Source organism: Pan troglodytes, chromosome 21 (assembly GCF_028858775.2).
Source record: "Pan troglodytes isolate AG18354 chromosome 21, NHGRI_mPanTro3-v2.0_pri, whole genome shotgun sequence".
Lineage (NCBI taxonomy): Eukaryota > Metazoa > Chordata > Mammalia > Primates > Hominidae > Pan > Pan troglodytes.
This window is the reverse complement of record NC_072419.2, coordinates 60,493,269-60,501,949: the sequence shown is the minus strand read 5'-3', so window position 1 is coordinate 60,501,949 and position 8,681 is coordinate 60,493,269.

The window sequence follows — 8,681 nt, the reverse complement described above, 5'->3', positions numbered from 1 at the left end:
AAATTGAGAAGATTGTCATCGTTTTACATTTTCACTGATCTCTTTAATATCAGGCTTAATGGAAGGTTACATTCTCATGTCTACTTCTGCATTCAGTCTCTCCAAATACACTGTTTAGTTGCCTAATTGTAGGTATGAAAAACCCCAGCCTCATACAAATCATGTAGTTGGGAAAGGGAGGCCCTCATGGATCCCTGAAAAGGTCTCAGGGACCCCCGAGGTTCATGGGCCACAGCTTGAGAACTGCCCCTGACAAGCCGCCTCCTTTCTCAAAGTCCCAATTTCCTCTTTGGTTAAATGAGGGGAATGAGACCTTATAGCACCCTGTGCCCTCCCCACCGAACCACCTAGCCCGCCACGGGCATCACCTGTTCTCCTGCCTATTCTGGGCTCTCCAGGCCCTTAGTATTGGGACTTTCCAGTGTGTAGCTCATATGTGCTCAAAAAAGTATTTGTTGAATAAAGATGTTTTTCCAGGGTTAAATCTTAGCACCGGGTCTGGCACATAGGAGATGCTCCATCAGTGATATCTGTTTATTCCAGAGCTCAATGTAAAAGCACTGCAAGAAACAAATGGTGGAGAGGGAGACAGAAATAAAGGGCAAAATTGTCACAAATGGTACCAAGTGCATGAAGGAGATAAATGAGGTGCTGAGGCAGAGCACAGAGGGGAGGGGTGGGGGCCAGCTCTGGAGCTGGCCTCTAAGCTAAGAGAAAATGGGAGGCCTCAGCATGGGGAGAGGAGATGAAAGTGGACCCCAGGGGTGGAGGGCTGAGAGGGAAAGAGCCTGGTGAGACATGGTAGAAAGGACAGAGCAGCATGGAGCGAGGCTGGGGTGCAAGGCAGGGGCCAGATCTGGGCATGTTTTAGAACTTGGTGAGGCCAAACTGGGGGAGGGAGAGAGAGAGAAAGAGAGAAAGAATTCTGACTTTTTCAAAGCTTTATTGAGAAATGGCTGAGTTGAAAGCTGAGGAACAGCAGAGCAGGAATTTTGAGGAAATGTAATTGTATGGTGGGGACCGAAAGTAGCATAGGGGCTTTGAGAGAGAGAAGCACTTCAATCCTCAGGTGCATAGATCTTAGGACCAGAAGGGACCTAAACTCTCACCTACGTTAACCTTTGCCTTTTGCTGAAGTATAATAATAATGAGAGTTCATATGGTTTGGCTGTGTTCCCACCCAAATCTCCTCTTGAATGGTAGCTCCCATAATTTCCATGTGTTGTAGGAGGGACCTGGTGGGAGATAATTGAATCATGGGGGCGGTTTCCTCTATTCTGTTCTCATGGTAGTGAATAAGTCTCATGAGATCCGACGGTTTTATAAGGGGTTTCCCCTTTCTCTTGTCTCATTCTCTCCTGTCGGCCACCATGTAAGATGTGCCTTTTGCCTTCCACCATGATGGTGAGGCCTCCCCAGCCACGTGGAACTGTGAGTCCATCAAATCTCTTTTTCTTTATAAATTACCCAGTCATGGGTATGTCTTTATCAGCAGTGTGAAAACAGACTAATGCAATAGTAACAGTAACATAAAACTCACAGGGTACATACTATGTGGCCTGCACCTTGCTAAATGTTTTAATCCTCACCATACCACACAATATTGTTATCGATCATTTTACAGGAGAGGAAATAGAGTTTCAGGAGGACAAAGCTACTTGGCCAAGGCTACAGCAGCCAGGAAGTACCAGAGCCTGGGTTTGAACTCTTGGTGAACCTGGCTCCAGAGACCACTCTCCTAAGCACCAGGCTTTACCCATCACTACAAGTCATGTATAAAGTCAGATGTGTCCCAGAGTGGGCAGCTCGTAGTGGACATTGCAGCTCCTGTCACCTGACTTGCATGAGTAAAGTGTTTAAGACTCATTAAAGGGCGTACTGGAGCCAGACTGCCTGCGTTCAAATCATACCTGCACCACTTTCTAATTTTGATGTTAGACAAGTTACTTTCATGGCAAAAATAATAATGTGTCTCTAATAGGCTTGTTGCAAAGAGTAGAAGAGATAATACGTGCAAATAAAATGCATTGTAAGCTCTCAGGAAATGTTAGCTATGATTACTTTCTCAGTTCAGCCCAGTTGCATCTGAAATTCCTCTGCCCAAGTTATGATCTTTCAAATCTCCTCTTAAAGAACTCCCCTGGCTCAGTATTACTGCTAACTACCCCCATGGCCATTATTAGTGCTGCCTTTTGAGACTGTAGCATCCATTTCAGACGTATAGAAATTGGAAAGCATCCTGGGGGAGAAGAATGACAATGGTTAGAAGCCATCCCAGCAGGAATTTTTAAAGCAGACCCCAAGGCAAGGGCCTAGATACTGCTTCTTCATTAAGGAGTACAATCCCAGGGCAGCCAGAGCGAGGAAAAAGCGGAATGAAGCAGGTCAGGGAAGGCAGCAGAGCCCATACCAGGAGGCCTCACCAAGCCGACCTTTGCTTGGTATCAAGCACGACTGGTTGCTCCCTCTCTGGGGACTGTCCTGTAAGAGGCTGTGTTAACCAGAACACAGGAGAGTTCAGCTGGGGAGAACTCTTATTTGCCAGTTCCTGCCTCCCATTCAAAGGCTGGCCCCATGGGGACCTCACTCCCAGACACTTCCAGGTTGCTCATTGAGGCTCCCATAATTTTTCTCACCTCAGCCTTCCACAGGGAAGCCCCCAGGTGGAGGAACAAGGTGTGAGGCTGTAAGCACAAGCCAACTGGACGGAGAGGCAGCCCTGCAAGTCTGCACACCATGGCCGGTGTGGAGCTGGTCACTGTGGGAGCTGCTGGGGTGGAGCAGGTGGCCAATGGCAGGTGAGAACAAAGACAGGTTAAACCAAGAGGCTTTAACATGACACATCCTTAGGTGCTGTCTAACACTGAGGCCCACAAAATCAGCCAAGAAGTTCAGGTTATAACATACTGAAGAGTCATTGAATTAAATTCTTTTAGGACTTTAAAATTACATTGGACAAACCACAGAATGAGAGAAAATATTTGCAAACTAAATATTTAGTTTAATATTTAATTAAGAAATAAGGCAAGAAAAAAGGGATTAACAGCCAGAGTATATGAGGAGCTCAAACAACTCAATAGGAAAAAAACTAATAGTCCAGTTTAAAAATGGGCAAAAGATCTGAATAGACATTCTTCTAAAGCAGGCATACAAATGGCAAATGGAGATATGAAAAGGTGCTCGACATCACTGAACATCAGAGGAATGCAAATCCAAACTCCAATGAGATATCAGCTCATCCCAGCTAAAAATTGCTTTTTCCAAAAGACAGACAATAACAAATGCCAGAGAGGATGTGGAGAAAAGGGAACCCTCATACACTGTTGGTGGGAATGTAAATTAGTACAACCACTGCAAAGAACAGTAGAGAGCTTCCTCAAAAAACTAAAAATAGAGCTACCACATAATCCAGCAATTGCACTGCTAGGTATATAACCCCCAATAAGGAAATCAGTATATCAAAGAGATGTCTGCATTCCCATGTTTATTGCAGCACTATTCACAGTAGCCAAGATTCAGAAACAACCTAAGTGTCCATCAACAGACGAATGGATAAAGAGTTGGTGGGAGTGTAAATTAGTTCAACCATTATGGAAGACAGTGTGGTGATTCCTCAAGGATCTAGAACCAGAAATACCATTTGACCCAGCAATCCCATTACTGGGTATATACTCAAAGGATTATAAATCATTCTACTATAAAGACACATGCACAGATATGTTTATTGCAGCACAATTTACAATAGCAAAGACTTGGAACCAACCCAAATGCCCATCAATGATAGACTGGATAAAGAAAATGTGGCACATACACACCATGAAATACTATGCAGCCATAAAAAAGAATGAGATCATGTCCTTTGCAGGGACATGGATTAAACTGGAAGCCATAATTCTCAGCAAAGTAACAAAGGAACAGAAAACAAAACACTACACATTCTCACTCATAAGTGGGAGTTGAACAATGAGAACACATGGACACAGAGAGGAGAACATCACACACCAGGGCCTGTTGGCAGTAGGGGGCAAGGGGAGGGATAGCATTAGAACAAATACCTAATGCATGCAGGGCTTAAAACCTAGATGAAGGTTGATGGGTGCAGCAAACCACCATGGCACATATACCCATGTAGCAAACCTGCACGTTCTGCACATGTATCCCAGAGCTTAAAGTAAAATGAAAATACAAAAGAAAATGTGGCACCTATACACAACGGAGTACTATTCAGCCATAAAAAGAAAGAATGAGAGCCTGTCATTTGCTATAACATGGATAAAACTGGAAGACATTATGTTAGGTGAAATAAGCTAGGCACAAAAAGACAGACATTGCGTGTTCTCACTGATTTGTGGGAGCTAAAAGCCTTAAAACAACTGAACCCATGGAAATGGAGAGTAGGATGGTTACCAGAGGCTGAAAAGGGTACTAGGGGAGGGGGAAGTGGGAATGGTTAATGGGTATAAAAATTAGTCATCTAGAATGAATGAGATCTAGTATTTGATAGCACAACAGGGTGACTACAGTCAACAATAATTTATTGTACATTTTAAAATAACTAAAAGAGTGTAACCGAGTTGTTTGTAACACAAAGGATAAATGCCTGAGGTGATGGATGCACGATTTACCCTGATGTGATTTTTTTTTTTTTTTTGAGACGGAGTTTTGCTCTTGTTGCTCAGGCTGGAGTGCAATGGCGTGATCTTGGCTCACCACAACCTCCACCTCCCGGGTTCAAGGGATTCTCCTGCCTCAGCCTCCCGAGTAGCTGAGATTACAGGCTTGCGCCACCACACCCAGCGAATTTTGTATTTTTAGTAGAAGCGGGGTTTTGCCATGTTGGTCAGGCTGATCTCAAACTCCCAACCTCAGCTGATCCATCCGCCTTGGCCTCCCAAAGTGCTGGGATTACAGGTGTGAGCCACGGTACCCGGCCCCTGATGTGATTATTACACATTGTATGCCCATATCAAAATATCTCAGGTACCCCATAAATATTTATGCCTACTATGTACCCACAACATTAAAAATAAATACATAAATGTAAATAACAATAATAAAATAAAATCAGATTGGTCCAAATGCTAATACATGTGCCGCCAAGAAACCCTGAGAAGCCTGCCTCATGCAGGGCCCACTTATTCATCACCGTGCTTCCTTAATGTCCAAGTGCCTGGTTAGCTAGTCACTGAGCTGAGAAATTGCACCAGGAGACAGGGGCTCCAGAGACAGAAGGGCTAGGGGGCACTGTCTCCTCTAACAGGTGATATGGAGGTAGGGGCTGGATCCCTTTGGCTGGGCTCAAAGAAGCCATGGCTCCAATCGGATGCTCTATGAGGCTTTGGCTGCTCCATCATTATCATGAGATGGTGCACGCTTCTCCAAGCATTAGTTCCCCACACAGACCATACAAAAGCAGAGAGAAAAGGCACTGGGCAGAGAGTCTGCGGGCACGGGGCAGTGTCATTGAATCTGGACAGAGGACAGTGGCGGCTCCTGGCAGTCTTGGTGCTGACTCAGCTCCCTCTGATGCCCCTGGCTTCCCCTTGCTTTAGAGGTTTTCCTTCTCATTCTATTTCTCATCGTTCTTGTCCCTCTCCTGTCCCCAGACCTTGCTATCCTTTGAGCTAATCTCTCTCCTAGCAGAAAAACTCTTCTGCAAGTCCGCATGGTACAGGGACTTTCAAGTCTGCTGAGCATCTTCTCATTTCCTGATGTGGAGCATTTCCGACCTTTGTTTCTGGTCCTTTCTCCAGCTGGGGACTGTCCCTGGCTCTCCGGGGAGAAGCATGGGGTACAAGTGGAAGCATGTGGATCCTGCAGGTCAGGGAGGAGAATCAACAATGACCATTTGGAAAGACTTTCCCTTATGCCAGGTTGAAAACTGGCCTCCCACTGACTGGATCCAGGCTATGTTTTCTTTGACCCATATGGTATTTTTCTTTAGTGGAACCAATATTTGAGATTTTTAGTTTTGCTTGAGCTGGTACAATCAGCATCCTGGTGACATTGCACCTGTGTTTCTGCCTGATGGGCAGCTGCTGGTGCTGCTTCGGCCTGGCACATTCGGCCAGCAGGCTTTCTCCTGGGCCTGGCAGACCCCCCCCCCACACACTCACAGAGCACACACAGGTACATGTAGGGCACCTGCCCATCCGTGTGCTCACCTGTCAGGCCCTCCAGGTATATGAACTTGTAACTCCCAGCCTTCTGTTTTAACATACCTAAATGGAGCATTTATGCGTGTGTTTGTTTGAAATTTGTACCATGCTAGGTGCTATTGCAAGCAGAAAAATAAAGCAGACAAGGTGCTTGGCATCATGAAGCTTATGGTTGGCAAACATATGACCAAAGTCACAGCGCCAGAAGCTGCAACCCTGGGGCGAGTCCAGGGGAGAAAGAGCTTGAATCTTGCTGGAGTGGTCCCTGAGGACTGTGGAATCAGTGGGATGTTGCTTGGACCAAGAAGGGCAGGTGCTCAGCATTGAGGGCATAACACTGAAAAAACAGACAAAACTCTTTGTCCTCATGTAGCTTACATTCTATCGATAGGAAAAAGATCATAACCAAAACATATAAGTAAATTATACAGTATGTTAGAAAGTTTTATTAGTATAAATGCTATTAATCGCTCCAACAAGAACTCATAAAATTATAATAAAAGACTGTGTGACTACCATCATGAACACTCCGTGAGGAAGATATAAGGACAGAAATGGTCAGTATGTTGACTAGAAAATGAAGAGAAAAAAAAAAAACCTGTTTGAATTGGTATGTAAGCTACAAAATTGTCCAGACATGTCCCAGTTTAATTTAGATTTTGTCACAAAGCGAGAATGAGGTTATCACATCATTTCCTGGCAGTACGCACCTGGGTGCCCTCCAAAACCTGCAACACCTGCTCCAGGCTCCTGGTTCTAAGATTTAAAAAGGAAACCTTGATCAGATTCCTCTTCCATGCTGGCCATGAGGAGTGAGAGGCAAGAAGGAGCAAATCCCCAGGATCACGCAGCAATTTGGTTTGGCGCCTGCAGAGGGCACCCGAGGAACATGACAGTGTTCCCCAGACTTGAATCATTCAAATCCACCTTCTGAATATTTTGCACTTCTTTTGAATCTTTAAGTACTGTCAGTTTGTATTTAGCTAAACAGTTTTGCAAATGGTTTTTCCATAACCCTGTTTGAAACGTTTCATTGTTTTCCCATTGCACTTAAATTTCTTACCAGGGCCTAGCCTCCCTCCTTGACCTTGTTTTGGACCATCTTTCCCCTCACTCACTGTGCTTCACCCTCTTGGGCCTCCATTCTGTGAATGCTACACGCTCCCTCCTGCCTCAGGGCCTTTGCACTTGCTTTTCCTGCTGCCTGTGATGCCTTTCTCCTATTGTTCAGCCAGCTACATTCTACCCTCTGCCTATCCTTAAGACTCAGCGTCTATATTACTCCATCAAGGAAGCTGCTATGATTTGAATGTGTCCTCCAGAGTTCATAGCTGAAATTTAATGGCCAATGTGGTTTTACTATGAGGCGGGGGACTTTAAGTCTGAGGACAGAGCCCTCAAGAATGGGATTGGGTCCCTTATAGAAGGGCTTGAGGGAATGAGTTTGTGTTGGTCCATTCTCCCACTGCTATAAAGAACTGCCCAACACTGGGTAATTTAGAAAGGAAAGAGGTTTAATTGACTCACAGTTCCACATGGCTGGGGAGGCCTCAGGAACCTTACAATCATGGCGGGAGGTGAAGGGAAAGCAAGGCACCTTCTTCACAGGGCGGCAAGATCAAGAATAAATGCAGGAAGAACTACCAAACACATAAAACCATCAGACCTCGTGAGAACTCACTCACTATCACGAAAACAGAGTAGGCGAAACCGCCCCCTTGATTCAATTACCTCCACCTGGTCTTTCCCTTGACACACTGGAGATTATGGGGATTACAATTCAAGATGAGATTTTGGGTGAGGACACAGCCAAACCATATCAGAGTTCATTCTCTTCTGTTCTTCTACCGTTTAAGGACATAGCATTCTGCCCTGCAGAGGACACAGCAACAAGTTGGCATCTTAGAAGGAGAGACTGGACCTCTCACCAGCCATTAAACCTACAGGTGCCTTGATCTTGGATTTCCCAGCCTCCAGAACTGTCAGGAATAAATCTCTATTATTTATAAATTACCTAGACTCAGGACTTTAGTTGTAGCAGCATAGACTGACTAAGACACAAGCTTTCCTCAAACGCACCCATCTCCCGGACAAGAGCAGCATCCGCTGCCCCCTAAAGCAGCTTTCTACGCCTCCCTGGTATATTCCCTTTTGAATTCTGTGTCCCTGTTAAACTGAGAGCACCAAAGGAAACAGATCATGCCCGTTTTCTTCATCTCTGTTGTTGCGGCACCAACAGGAAAGTAGGTGCTTAACAAATGTTAACTAATGAATAAATCAATGCATGAATAAATAAGTGATAATGTATTTAGAGATTAATACAGTAATATATAATACAGCGTAAGCTGTTGAGGAATTCACTCCATTACAATGTACAAGAGTCCATAACTTATTGCATTCTTTTTGTTTTGTTTTGTTTTTTGGCTAGGCCTAGTACTTAACGCAAATTGTGATCATGTGGACTCATTGTTCGAGCAACACTCCTTTCTTCAGCAGATGGCACTGTGACCCCAAAATCTGGCA